The sequence below is a fragment of the Hydra vulgaris genome, chromosome 04 (genome assembly GCF_038396675.1).
Source record: "Hydra vulgaris chromosome 04, alternate assembly HydraT2T_AEP".
Lineage (NCBI taxonomy): Eukaryota > Metazoa > Cnidaria > Hydrozoa > Anthoathecata > Hydridae > Hydra > Hydra vulgaris.
Window position 1 is genome coordinate 24,588,367 of NC_088923.1, and position 14,184 is coordinate 24,602,550.

The window sequence follows — 14,184 nt, forward strand, 5'->3', positions numbered from 1 at the left end:
TACTTTTTAAAGAAATCAAGATATTTTTTTATTAAAGATATCTTCACCTGATGAGAGTTTTAACATAATAAATATTAAAGTGTGTGCATAAACTAATTTATTTTTGCTAAAGACAAGCACTTCACATTAGTTAAATATAAACAAATAAAAATAATAGTAATTTAATAAATAATAGTGTATTATTTATAAACATTGCTTTTATATGCTGATATTTAACTTCCCTTTCTGACATCTTTAAAACATTACGACCATTTTTCTTCTCGAATTAAGTTGTTCTTGGAACATCCTTTCGAAAAAATTTTAAAGCCTGTACCAAATTTTTGCAATCTAAGTTTTTTGCACTAAATAATGCTGGCTGTATGGTTAGTTTCACAATTTTTCGAAGACTGGCTTTTGAGTTGATAAAAACTTTAACAAATGTGGGAAAAAAAGCAGGTTGTTCTTTACTAAATACAAATATTTTATAGATAAAAAAAAAAAAAAAAATTATGTCTCGCAAGTTTTTTATCACTTTTAAATTAAAATGTTGTGTGTATATATATATATATATATATATATATATATATATATATATATATATATATATATATATATATATATATATATATATATTTATATATATTTATATATATATATATATATATATATATATATATATACATATATATATATATATATATATATATATATATATATATGTACAAACATTCTATACATGTTTTAGAAAAAATACTGTAACAATGGGAACACCTGAAACAGGTATATATACTGCACCTTGTGCGCCAAAACCTAGATAATTTTTTTCAGAACTCACGAGTAGGATGAAATGTAAAAAAACTGATAATCTTCAGGGAAAAGAACTGGAAGAACATGCTGTAAAAAGATTTGCATCTAATCCCTTTACTGCAACCAGGTCTACTTTATATGGTCCAAATTTTTCATTGCATACTTTTTGCAATTTGAGACTAACAGACAGAACATGGGCTGAATTTAAGAAATTTGTTACACAGAATCATCATCTTGTTCCTCCAGGTTTAACCAAGTTAAAAGAATACAAAAAATTGACATCCAGAGCATGTGGAATATTCAAAAACTGAAGTAAAATGTAGTATCTTCAATATGATCAAACATTCAGTTTCTAAAGTATTTGAGCATCTTTTGGAGGATGAAGATAATCCTATTAAAGTTTTAGCACAGGAGGAGCATAATATCATATACGTTATTTGCAAAGTGGGAGGTGATGGTCAGAGTGACCAATCTGAGTTTCAGAATGCAGCAACTATGAAGTGAGGTGTGAATGATTCCACTGTGTATAGCATACTGTTTGTACTGTTGGAGATTCGAAGTCGGAAAAAGGTAATATGGAAGAATCATAATCCAGATAGTACAGATCCAACCCGTCATCTTATGTTTTGTTTTGCCGAAGAGACTGCTAGTTTTATTCAAGAGAAGTTTGAACATTTACAAAATGAAATTTTATCTTTAGAGAATATCAAGTTTACACTTCATGAAAATACTTTTGTTATAAATTCAAGTTTGTCAACTATTTATACCACAATGAATAATGGTAAAACACTTAATGCTGTGGTATCAAAAATGCTTAAAATAGTTTTAGCATTTCAGTGCTGTCATCTATATCAAGCAAGTCCTAAGGAGCTTAATTTGGAAACTATTTGGAATAAAGATAAACTTGTAGACAAGAATATATTAAAACTTGGAGTTTGCAGTCTTCATTTGTGGATATGCAGCATGGAGTGGGTCTTCAATACTGCATGCAAACTTCCTGCAGTGAAACATGGAAGAAAAATTCCAGCAAAAAACAGCCAAGAATTTATTGAAAACAAAAAAAAATTCCAGCACTTATTCAAAACACAATTAAAAATAAGGGTATCTTTTGTCAGGTAAGGAAGTTGTACATCCAATACTGGCAATGTTACACAAAAATTCTTTAACAATCTGTGACTGGAAGAATTTTAAATTTGAATACCAATATGATCAAACTATTTAGGGACCTGCTCATTGATATGAACAGTTCAACCACAAGACCAGATGTAAAAATTTTTAAGCAGAAATCTGAACGTCTGTTTGATCTCATTTCTAACGATCAGTTTTTAAAAGCCATTCCAATGTCACAGTCTGTGCATAGAATAATAGTTCATGGTGTTTCTTTTATTAAATATTTTAAGTATCCATTAGAGTCTTTGTCTGAGAGTGACATTGAAGCCAGGAGCAAAGCCAACAAAACTGCACGAGTGGGTCATGCACGTTTAACTTTTTTTGCCAAAAATACTCGGGATACAGCTAATTATTTATTTATGACATCTGACATGAATCCATACTGCAAGAAAAACAAAATGCAAGAGGTATAAAAGCTATACTGTAAGAAGATTCTGCTGATAACTGTTCTTAAGGTAAATATTGGAGAAAGCTATGTGTATCTTTAAATTTAGATATTTAATGTTATCGTTTAGTTCTATTAATGATATATTTTAGGTGCTGGTTGTAGCCAATCTGATATTTCTGAGGCTTTTTCACATAATCAATACAGTATGTTTTTTTTTTATGCTTGCAAAAAAAAAAAAAAAAAACTCAATTATATCTATTTATTACAGTGAACACAGTTTTTTTCTTGAATGTATAATTATTAGAATTAGAATTTGATAATAGATAATTTCTATAATAAATGTTTATATCTTAAACTATACTATTTATTACAATAACGAAACTTTTTAAAATTTTAATGTTTGTTGTTAAATGATTTTAGGAAGTCAAAGATAAATTGTTCGTATTAAGAAAAGAAATCAAGGAAGTATCACTAAACCATGCAGCTGTAATTGATAGGCAAGTTTTAAAAAACGGTTATTTTCATAGCCACATATTGTTAAAAACCTAATTTAGCATCAGAACCTTTATTCTGCAATTGAAGGGAACGGAACTTTTTTATTTATTTCACTTTTTTTTATAATAAAATACTTTTGTTATTTCCTTTTTTATTTAACATAAAAATATACATTTTAGACAAGGTGCTGGTGCATGTTATTTCCTTTTTTATTTAACATGAAAATATAAGTAGAAGACAAAAAATGCATGTAACCCCTAAAAAAGATAAATTGATATATCAGACTTAGAGTTTTAAATATCAAAAACTATCGGTTTTATGTGTTTTTAATCAAACGAATAAGTACGGACAAACTGCCAAAAAACCGGAATGAAAATAAACCGCCAAAAAAACCGGTTTTAAAAAAAACCGGACTTTTTTTATAAATATATGTATAAACAAACAATATCTCATAATTAATGCTTTGTTAAAAAAATTATTTCAAAATGTTAAACAGTTCGCTAGTTATAAGGCTATTTCTGTTTTTTTTATCAGCGCGACGCATAGTGCGGCGAAGCAAGGAATCTTTGCGCCTTGGGCAATAATGAAAAAAATGCGCCTATTAACAATAATTTTTTTTTGCTCCTTAATTTTTTTTCGGCGCCTTTAAGCCTTCATGCTTGGGGCTATTTCCCCTTTGGCCCCTCTCTTACTACGCTACTGATTTTGAGCTATTTTTAAAAAAATGGAAATTATTCGAAAGAATCAAACTGCCTATCCCTTTTTTACCGAGAGCTTTGCTCAACTCGGACATTCGGTAAGTCTATTTAGACTTTAAGAGTAAGTGTCCAACTTATCGAGACTGTAGTAATAATCTTTTTTTAAAACAGTGTTTTATTTTCAAATTAAAAAAAATTGCACTGAGAGTGCAAAAAGTTGACTTGTCTTGCAATATATTAATAACAACAGGTATACAAAGGGAGTTTTTTATGATTTGATGAAACTTTGACAACCATGGCAACTTTCTCTACCAATTTCAAACTATAAAATTTTAATAGCAATTAAAATACCTTTTTTCAAATTTTTAAACAAAGTGTTATTCAATTAGCTTGCTCGCGGTTAGAGTTTAGTAGTTGTGGTTTTACCTACGTATCAACGATTTCTACTATCCAAATACTGGTGCCCAAATTAGTATAAAATAAAATCTCTTGGGATTATGTTCCGAAGCTCAGACTTTGAGCTTTTCCTAATATTTTCAACAAAATATTTACTTTATTAATTGCAAATATTCCGCACGGCATATCATTTCAATTTTTAAAACTTTACATCGCCTGAAAAATCAGGCTATTTAATTAGGATGTATGATTTGAAAGATATATTCAACGGAAGTTTTAGGAAGACATAATAGTCTTGTCTCTGAGCACTATAATTAAAATAGCATTTGAGTGCTTCCCGTGTCAAAATTTACCGATGTCACGCGTGCCATAAGTAAAACAAAATGTTTATATTTTGATAGTCTTAGGGTGTGACTCTTTTTGGAGGATGAGTATTTCAAGCCACCCCTTCATGTCAGTAAAAAGATATTGTACGCAAAACGAGTATTATTTAAAATTATACCCTAACCATGATCCTAATGACTATGTAGTAGGCTACGTAATGACTAGGGTAGGTTTTAAAAAACTTGTTTCAAGTTTTGATGCCTACTTTGACCATATATTATATTTTCACAGATTTGAGCATATTGAAAGCGCTCTATGTGAGTTCAATTCTAAATTTGATGAGTTGGTCTGTTGATATGATCAAGGATCAAATCCAGATTTACATTCTCGGAGACCTTTAGTAAAATCATTTAGCAATTGCCAAGCAAGGCCCGCATCATTTATAAGTAGCAAATTTGCATAATAAAAAAAAAAATCCTCGTTTTTAACATTTAATATTTTTAGCAAACCCCTAAAATCATCAGGTCCTAGGTTGGAAAAGCCCTGGGCCTGATTTACCTAGTCTGTCTATCGGTAAATCTGGCTCAAACCAGAGTTGTTAATAAGGCCGAAAATAGCAAGGTCACATGTTACAAGACCGAGTAGAAGGCTGCACTTTGCAAACAAATGTTAAGGACTTTTTTTTTGTCTGTAAGCACAGTCTAAAAATTAACAACTGGCTCTTAAAATAAGAATTTTTAAAAGCATCATCTCATACACCCTGAATGTGTTAAATATAGTATAACAACACTGGATTGAAAAAAATATTTTCAAGAAAAACATTTTTTATATAATCGCTTAAAAATCAATTAAATCTAAAATGCAATTAAATTTAAAATAACAATTTTATAAAAAAATTAGTATTCTTTTTGAAATTTTTATATACTTCAGATAAACAGCCTTTAAGAATTTTTTAAAATTAAAGCTAAAATTGTTTCGAGCAAATCTTATACATTTTTCCGAGTAGCGTATAAAATCAAGATTTATACGCTACTCGGAAAAATGTCGCAAAAGAGTTGCAAGCAACAATTATTTTTGATGAAAGAAAAATTGCTTCTGTTTCTATTCTTAATCAAATAAAAAAAAAAATTTTTTTATTTGATTAAGAATAGAAACAGAGGCAAATAAACTTAAATAAACTTTAAAAACTTGGCATCTCCCAGTGGACACAAGAGTCCATTGGACAAATAAATGCCCACTGAACCACCATTTTTACCTTAGCACCAGAAGAATAAGATATCATCAAATAAAAATTTACTAAAATTTCTTTAAGTTTGATAACAGAGCCAGACCAACTTAATCTTTTAATACCATTTTCCACTAAATAAATATATATTAATAAAAATGTTAAATAAAAATTTATTTTATTGACGAAAAGGGTATAACATAAAGTACAAATACAAAAAAGAAAAAAATATAGAACACAGCAGTCTACAAATTTCTCTTGTAATATTTTAACGTGCTTTGCTCAGTTTGTTATCAAACGTAAAATAAAATCAAAAAGTGGCATTGATATCAAAATTTTTTATTATATTTTACGTCTGGCGAAAATCTTTTTAAAATAGATTGAAATATTACGAGAGAAAAATACCACGAAGTGGCTTTATTTTGTGTTTTATTATACTCAATTACAAAGTACAACAAAAAATGACTTCGCAACAATATTCGTTTATTCATTTATAAAACTATACATAAAAACTTTGAGATTTAATAAAATTCCTTCCATTGTATTGACTTCAGGTAATAATTTTTTTTCTTTATTAAATTATGCTTGTTATACATTTGTTTCTAGTTTTATCTAAATTTTGTCATTTTTGCTTTGACGCGTAATCGTATGCATCTTGTAAAATAATGCTTTTTGATTCAGATGAAAACCAGGTTTATAAATAAACAAAATATAGCATGCTGGAATCTAATTTTACTTAAAGTTGACATTAAGACCAGCACTTCCTCTAGCTATATAGTGAAAAAACTTGGTGACAAATTTATACGTTTTTATGCTCTTTGAGGTGAAAGCGTAAAACTTGGCCTTCACTTTAATAATATTGAAACTCTCATTTTAAAACACTCAGACCCACTAGGAAAATAGTTCCTCCTGTCTTCATGGTAACTGAATCTTGCCTGTAGCAACCAATGTTTTTTCAAAAAAAATAACACTGACATTTATGCATCAATTAAAAATTCATTAAAAATACAGCAACAAGTATTAAACACTATATGTTAAAAATAAATAAGTAACGAGTATCAGGGCTTTAAAAACTTATGAACCAGGGATTAAAGTGTTAAACTTTTGTACAAAATCGTAACTTTAAACCATTACACTTGTTCTACAAATAGTTTAATCTTTGTAATAATAATAAAAATTTTAATATTTGATAAATATAAAAAAAACAAAAACATAGTGCACTATATCAAAAGTTACCCCATGAAATTTTACATATAGTAGGGAGTTTAGGCAATATTTTTATCGCGAATGTAAATATTTTTTATATTAAATGCATTATATTCCTTATTATATTTCATTTTCAAAATGGCTTCAACCACCTCTGTAGCTTATTTAGTTCCAAAGATATACGTGTTTAAATATTTTCAATTCATAGACTCTTTATGAAATATTTTCTTAAAGTTACATTCTCGTTAAATTTTTGGCACCCAAAAAAAAACGTTTTTATCTTTTTTTTTTCTTGCATAAAAGGTTGCGTAAACTAACTTATAATAAAATTCTATTAGAAATTAAATTGTAAATCCAAATTATTTGAACAATTCATAAGAAGAATTTTTTGGAGGATTAACGCAGACGTACAATGAAATAGTCAATTAACGGTATAATATGTTTGAATATGTTTTTAATTTTTTTGTACAAAATAAATTTTCAAATGTTTTAATTTATAATACGTTAAGCGTAACAAAACTTTGATGATAAATATTAACTTAAATTATTTTTATTAAAATAAATAAATTTTTTTTTTTATAAATTATCAATTGAACACCCAAATAAAACAGGCCGAAAACGTCAAAATACGTACAAAATAAACATAAATCTAAAATTTATTTTTACTTTAACAAAAAAGATTTTAGTCAACGACTTGTTAATAATTTCAGTATTATTATAACTTCAAAAAGAGATTTAACCGGTTATAGTCTACTGTTTCGACTAATTTATTGTTTTCAGCACCTACGATAATATTTTATGGATAAATTTATCGTAGATAAAAGATCTACGATAAATTTCTATTTTTTAATAGGGTTAGGGCTTTTAACTTTTTGAAAATTTTGACAAAAACAATGAATAAAAAACTCGTTGAATTGTTCTATTTTGTTTTTGTTTTGTTGTTGTTCTATTGTGTTTGGCTTTATTTGATTGTGTACTCTTGAGTCCATAATTGAAGAAGGGGGGGGGGGTTTATTAATTTTTGAGAAACTTTGCCACCCACCCTATGCTTATTAAGACCCCCTCCCGTTTATTAATTTTTACTTGTTATTAACAAAAAAATGATATCTAAAAACTAAAAAAAAAAATCAGTGAAAATCAGCTTTAAAAATTAAAAAATATATAATAGTTACTGATAAGTAAATAAAACTTTCAGTGTAAATTCTGACCCCCCCCCCCGGTTTATTAAATCTTGACTTAACTCCCCACCCCCACCCACACTTTTATTACCCTCTCTCTCTCTCGTATTAGGAAATTGAGAGTACATAGATTAACAGATATGGAATTAACATAGATTAACAGTCATGGAAATAAACAGTCATAATAACATAGATTAACAGTCATGGGAATACTTATACGGATTATCTTATTTATCTATTTGTCTTAAATTTTTTAAAGATGTCTTAAATCGTTTTTTCTTCAAAATAAATTATCGCACTATTAATGTACCCAAGTTCGACTATATGTTGCAAATTATTTGAACACAGAAATTTCAATTTTCAAAATTCATTCAAAACTTTGCAGACATCATATCTGTAAATTATGCAACTTTATACATAATTTCCCTTGGCTATTCCGTTCATAAATTAGACAAAATTGTCTAACTTACTTAACGAAGTGCACCAACGAGAAGGTAAGCCATAGGACTTTGCACTCCATCAGTGAGCTGTCATGTTGCCTAAGGTTAGCCCTCCATTTCTGGATTCTTTCCTTTACTTGATAGGCAGTTCATGTAAAAGTAATAGTATTTTTGCATAAGCTTTTTTTTTGTTTTTTTTTTAATAATAATGTGCAGTTAAGCTGCAAATAAACAACAACAAATAAACAAAATTGGTACAGATAAACATATCAGATGATTCATACTATTTATAAAGATAAAAACCACTGAACTCAAATGCAGTAAAAACACTTTATTGGAACATAACAATATAATAAATAAGATTAATATATACTATAACATTATTCTAAATTTACATTAAATAAAATTACCTTGCAACCCTAGCTACAAAGAATAAGATCACCTTTTTCAAAAGTAATTAATAAAGGAAATGACCATACTTCATCAGGTTCGTTATCATACTTAACAAGGAATGTTGTGTGCCTACCGTTTAATTGATCAATTTGAACCACTTGCGCACGCTCCCAAGATACTTCATGAGCATCTTCTCTAACACGATGTTGTATAGAAAAACCTACAAAATCAGATGGATTGTTAATAAATTTTGATAAGGAGTGCTTTTTTTGTTGCTCTATTAATTTGTTTAGTCTTGCATCTTGAATTTTTTCCATTAATTCTTTTTTTTTGTTTTCAACAGCTGCATCACGTATTTTATGAGGCTTTAAATTATTACTTATATTATTTAAAGATTGTTTGTTTGGTGTTAAATTTGCTTGAATAACAATAAGAAGATTTTGATATAATTCCTCTGAAGAAAAGTTTATTCTTTTGCGTCCTTCTACCTTTGTTTTACAAAAAAGTTTTTTATCACAATCGACATCTAAGATTATGCGATAAAAATTAAGTTGAGCAAGGAGTACTTTTGATTTCAATGGCTCTTCTATATTAGAAACTGTTTTCTCTGCTTCCTCTAATGATATCCATGCCCTTACATTTAAATTTATCAAATCATTACAAGCTGCAACTTTTTTATGTTGTATTTTAATTTCTTCTCGATTTCTTTTAAGATTTTTTTTATCTTTTTTAAGAGCTTCTTTTCTTTCATCATATTTGCATTTCAAAAATGTTACTTTAGTTCTTGAATATTCAAGTAATTGTTTTCTTTTTTCATCTGTTTTACCGTTAAGCCATTCTAATGTTTGGTTCTGAGACCACATTGTCAAAGCCTGGATAGTTTGAACATTTGCATTGGGTTTTGTGCGAACCATTAAATCCAAAATGGCAAAGTCACTTTCTGATGCTTTGTTAGTGACAGGGACATTAGAAGCTGCTTCAGAAACTGAGTTAGATGGATTCCAATATTTACCACCTGGTAACTGATCAGCACACTGACGTTGCAAAATAACAAGAATCGCATGGAAAATAATTTCAAGTGATTGCACAGTTAAAGAATCAAACTCATTATTTTGAGTGCATTCAAACAGTTTGGTGTAAACCACATCTTAATGAAGAAGATTAGTATCCTCAAATATTTTTCCATTAGCAAATAATAAGGAAGATGCATCCATACAAAGTGATGAAAGTCTAATTTTTAAGCGAAGTAGGTAGGGGTTTAAAAATAAAATACTATCAAGTGATTCGATAGTTCGCCACATTGGACCAGTAAGTAGTTTGTCAACAATACCTAATGCACCAATTTCAGCGATGAATACAAGATTTGTGATGTCTTCTTTAATTGGGTTTAATAAATTATTAGGGTTAGGCCAAGCATTAAGAAATTCTGTTATAGCATCCTTATGATTGCATAGGGCAGCTGCATTGTAACATAAAGTATTAAAACAATTTCCAATAAATGGAACAAAAAAAAACTTATCATTACGAGAAGAAAGAAAAGAATTAAACCATGATGCAACACCAGCTTCCTCACTACCCTCACTACGAACTAACCTTTTAGCACCACATTCTTTACCACTAAAAGCAAAAACAGTTTCAAAATCATTTTGAAGCAGAATTTTTTCAAAAGAATTCAAAACCTTATCAGTTTCAGATGCAAAATTAGCGAGCAAATGAAGTTTACAGAAAAAATTACTTATGTCCTTCATATTGTCTTTGACATCTAAAGAAAGCAAATGCCAGTTATTAATTGCAATCGGCAAAAGTTGTTCTCTTAATGTTTTTAACTGTGAGTTAAAAAGAGGATTAACTGAAGATAGATCAGACATTGTTGATTTAATTGATGTTATTAACTTAGCAAAATTAATTTCTTTTTCAGTGGCTGAGTTGCTAACAACGTCACAAATGTCATCTACTATATTAGTAAAGTTTTGCAAGACAGTTGCCGCATCTTTTCCAACCACTTCTGACAAACCAAAAGATAAAGTTTTCCCACTGGTTGTAGTAATTTGAAAATTTTGATAATGCTTATGGTGTTTCTGAGTACCATCACCATGCAAACAATTGCCTATATTAGAGTTTTTATTTGTCAAATTATTTTCAAGCATTGCTTCAGCAACTTGAAATTGACCTAAAATTGAAGCTTCCTGCATTAACCTACATTTTACAGCGGCTGATGGTAGCCTAGATATGTTCTTTTTTGCTAGTTTGTTTAATACTACTTTTATGACTCCGTTGACACTATTCATACTCACATTCATTAAAAGAAGTTTCATGATAGTTTCTCGAATGTCATCGCTGTATCTGCCATCTTCAAATGTTATTACTTCCTCGTCATCTAACAAAGAAACCAATTTTTGAAGTTCTTGATTCTCCTCGTTTAAAATGTTTGTCTTATTACATAACGAAACAACTTTATCCTCTAAACTTCTAACATCTTTCATATTGCAGTTATTAATATAGTTGGTTTTATTTTGCAAAATAATTTTTAAATGACTCACTTTTTTTTGCAGCTTTATTTTCTTGTTTTTTAATTCAGAAATGTTTATATCGGAATTTTCAAGAACTGAAGTATTATCTTCTATTTTTTTTTTAATTGCGATATTTTATATTTTGTTTCACTTTTAAATGAATTCATTTCATTTTTTTTAATTTCCAGTTGAGTATTACGATATTTTATTTTTTTATTCAAATTTGTAACATTAAAGGATTTATTTTTGGACTTTAATAGTTCTGATTTGTTTTCAATAATATTCAGCTTTTCTTCTTTTTCACAATAAAGTTTTTTAACATTTTTTAATTCACTTTCAATTAAAGAGTATTTTGAAATAAGTATTTGCAGATTGCTTGACATATCTTCAAAATCCTTTAGATGCTTAAAATAATCCAATTCTAAATCCATCATCGATTCAAGTTTCCTTTTTAAATTTTTATTTTCTTTTTTCAGCATTTTGTTTTCACTGATAAGGATTGTTTCTTTACAAACTTCAGAACTAACAGATGTATTATTAGGAATATTTGTCACAGGTGGAATAAAGGCTTTACTTAATAACAAATCCAACTTTTTATTTTTGCGTTGTTTCTTTAGTTTTCTGATATTATCAACTAAGTTATTTATCTTTGTAGCTAATTGTTTTTCATAGCAGAGGAGCTGAACATTAAAATCACTGCAAAATTTACAATACAATGCAATGCATAGAGGTATCTTTTAACGTTAAATACTAATTATAAATTTCTTCTTTAAACATTTTATCTAAACTATTTTTTCATAAATCAAGTCTAGCAAATATATAAATTTAAATCAATCTAGACATCATGCCTGAATTGATATCCAAAAAATTAATGAACAATAAGGTTATTTATTTATCAAAACAATCATTTTTTGATAAATAAATTACCTTATAGTTAATTAAATTTATTGATATCAATTTAGGTGTGATGTTAAGATTCACTGTTACAATAAAAGTAAGTTTTAAATAATATATTCAATGTTATATATAAAACTTACAGGTTAGTTAAAATAATAAAAAACTTAATGATAAATGTACAGATGATTTAATTAACAACACTTTAAAACTTTTTATCTACTTATCAGTAAATAAATAGTTTTATTTATTTACTGACTACAAATTTTTACCTAAATATAAAATTAGAAACAAACTACTTCACTGAAGTAATTTGTTTCTAATTTTATATTTAGTTTATATTTACTGAAGTCTTCAGTAAATGATTTAATAAACTTGTTATGAAAGTTAATAATAAATACTTATCAAAAAAGTTCAGCTAGATATATCAACCAAAATCATACTATATCAATATCAGCATTAATGCACAATAATGTATGTATAATAATGTTCAATAAAAATAACAGATCCTTTTTTCCATGTGGAAGATTAAATGGTAGAGTAACTGAGATATCCGCAGAAAGTCATCACTTAGTTAAGCGCAGTGCGCTTAATAAAACGGGGGTATTTCTAAAAATCACTTTAAAGAAAACAAAAAACCCACCCTATATAATTTTTTCTTTTTAAATCAAAAAATTATGTACATAACAAATAAATAGCTGTAGAACCTATTTTCACGTGATTCCAGATGAACTATCTTAATTTACTGGTATTTACACAAAATTGAATCATTTAAAAGAGAATAACTTTTTCAGTTCAAGAGAAAACTGTCGGCATCACATAAATAAATGTTCTACGTTCTTTTCTGAAAAATATTACATCAATATATATATGTATATAATTAATTTTCATGGGTGGGTTTTTATTCTTCGACACCTACATAAAATGATTTCCTTCGTATTTTGGACAAAGTTTTTCAATATTAAACCGAAAGTTTTTTTTCCGTGATAAAAAATCACTTGACTCAACTCCCTACATAAAGTATGAAAATGAGTTACAAACTTTTCTAAGATATGGTCATAAAGTAGAAAAATAAATCATTTGACTGAGTGGAAAACACTGATGAAATTTTCCTTCGAGAGACAATCGGAACTCGGTGCAACGCATTATCTTCAAATTTTGCCAAGTTTTTCAGGAAATTTTTTATTTTTTTCCAGCGAAAAATAAAACCTTATCACAACCTGTCATTGCGTGAAATAGAATTAAACATTGCTGTTTTACACCGAGATATTTTAATGATTGTTAATTGAAATAGTATTCGCCAGTACCGAATCATCTTCATAATTCTTCTTACTGTAGCTTTTAAAAAATTCCAAAACTTATAAAAATATATTCATGTGGTTTTTAATAAAAATTATTTTCATTGCCATGAAATGGAAAAAAAGTATATTATAGTTTTCAGTTACGTAAAATAACTCACCACCGCTCACGATTCAAGTAAGTGATGTTTTTTTTAACCAATGACTTTTTTTTACGGCGTAAAATTTCATTGGTGTAAAATTTCAATAGTCTAAAATTTTTTCATTGCGTAAAACTTGCATAGAGCTACCACTAAAACTATAAATAAAGTCGATTTATTTTCGTGTATTTTGCCGAAAGTAAATTAAAGTGTTTTATATAATAGTATTCAATTTTTTTTATCAGCAAAAAAACTAACTTTACTTTTAGAAGTTCTGGGGTAAAAAAGCCTACTCCCCCCCTTCCCCTATCCCCGTTACCGTGGCCAAGTATATATATAAAAACAGTGTTAATAGCAAATTTAATGTTTGGACTTACTTACTCCAATTTGCGTATAAGGCATTTTAATTTTAAATGCACGTGGTACGATAGCAGGCGTTTTTAAAAGAAGTTTTTCTATTTAATATATTTGATTTTATAGGTTTATTAAAAAAATATTACCATTTCAAAGTTGTAATATGCAGTTAAAGTTATTAATTATACACAATTAACGGAATATTTAACTATGTATGGATTTAAATATAATATTTATTATATTTATATCCATACACAATATAAATGTTGAATACATATATATATATATA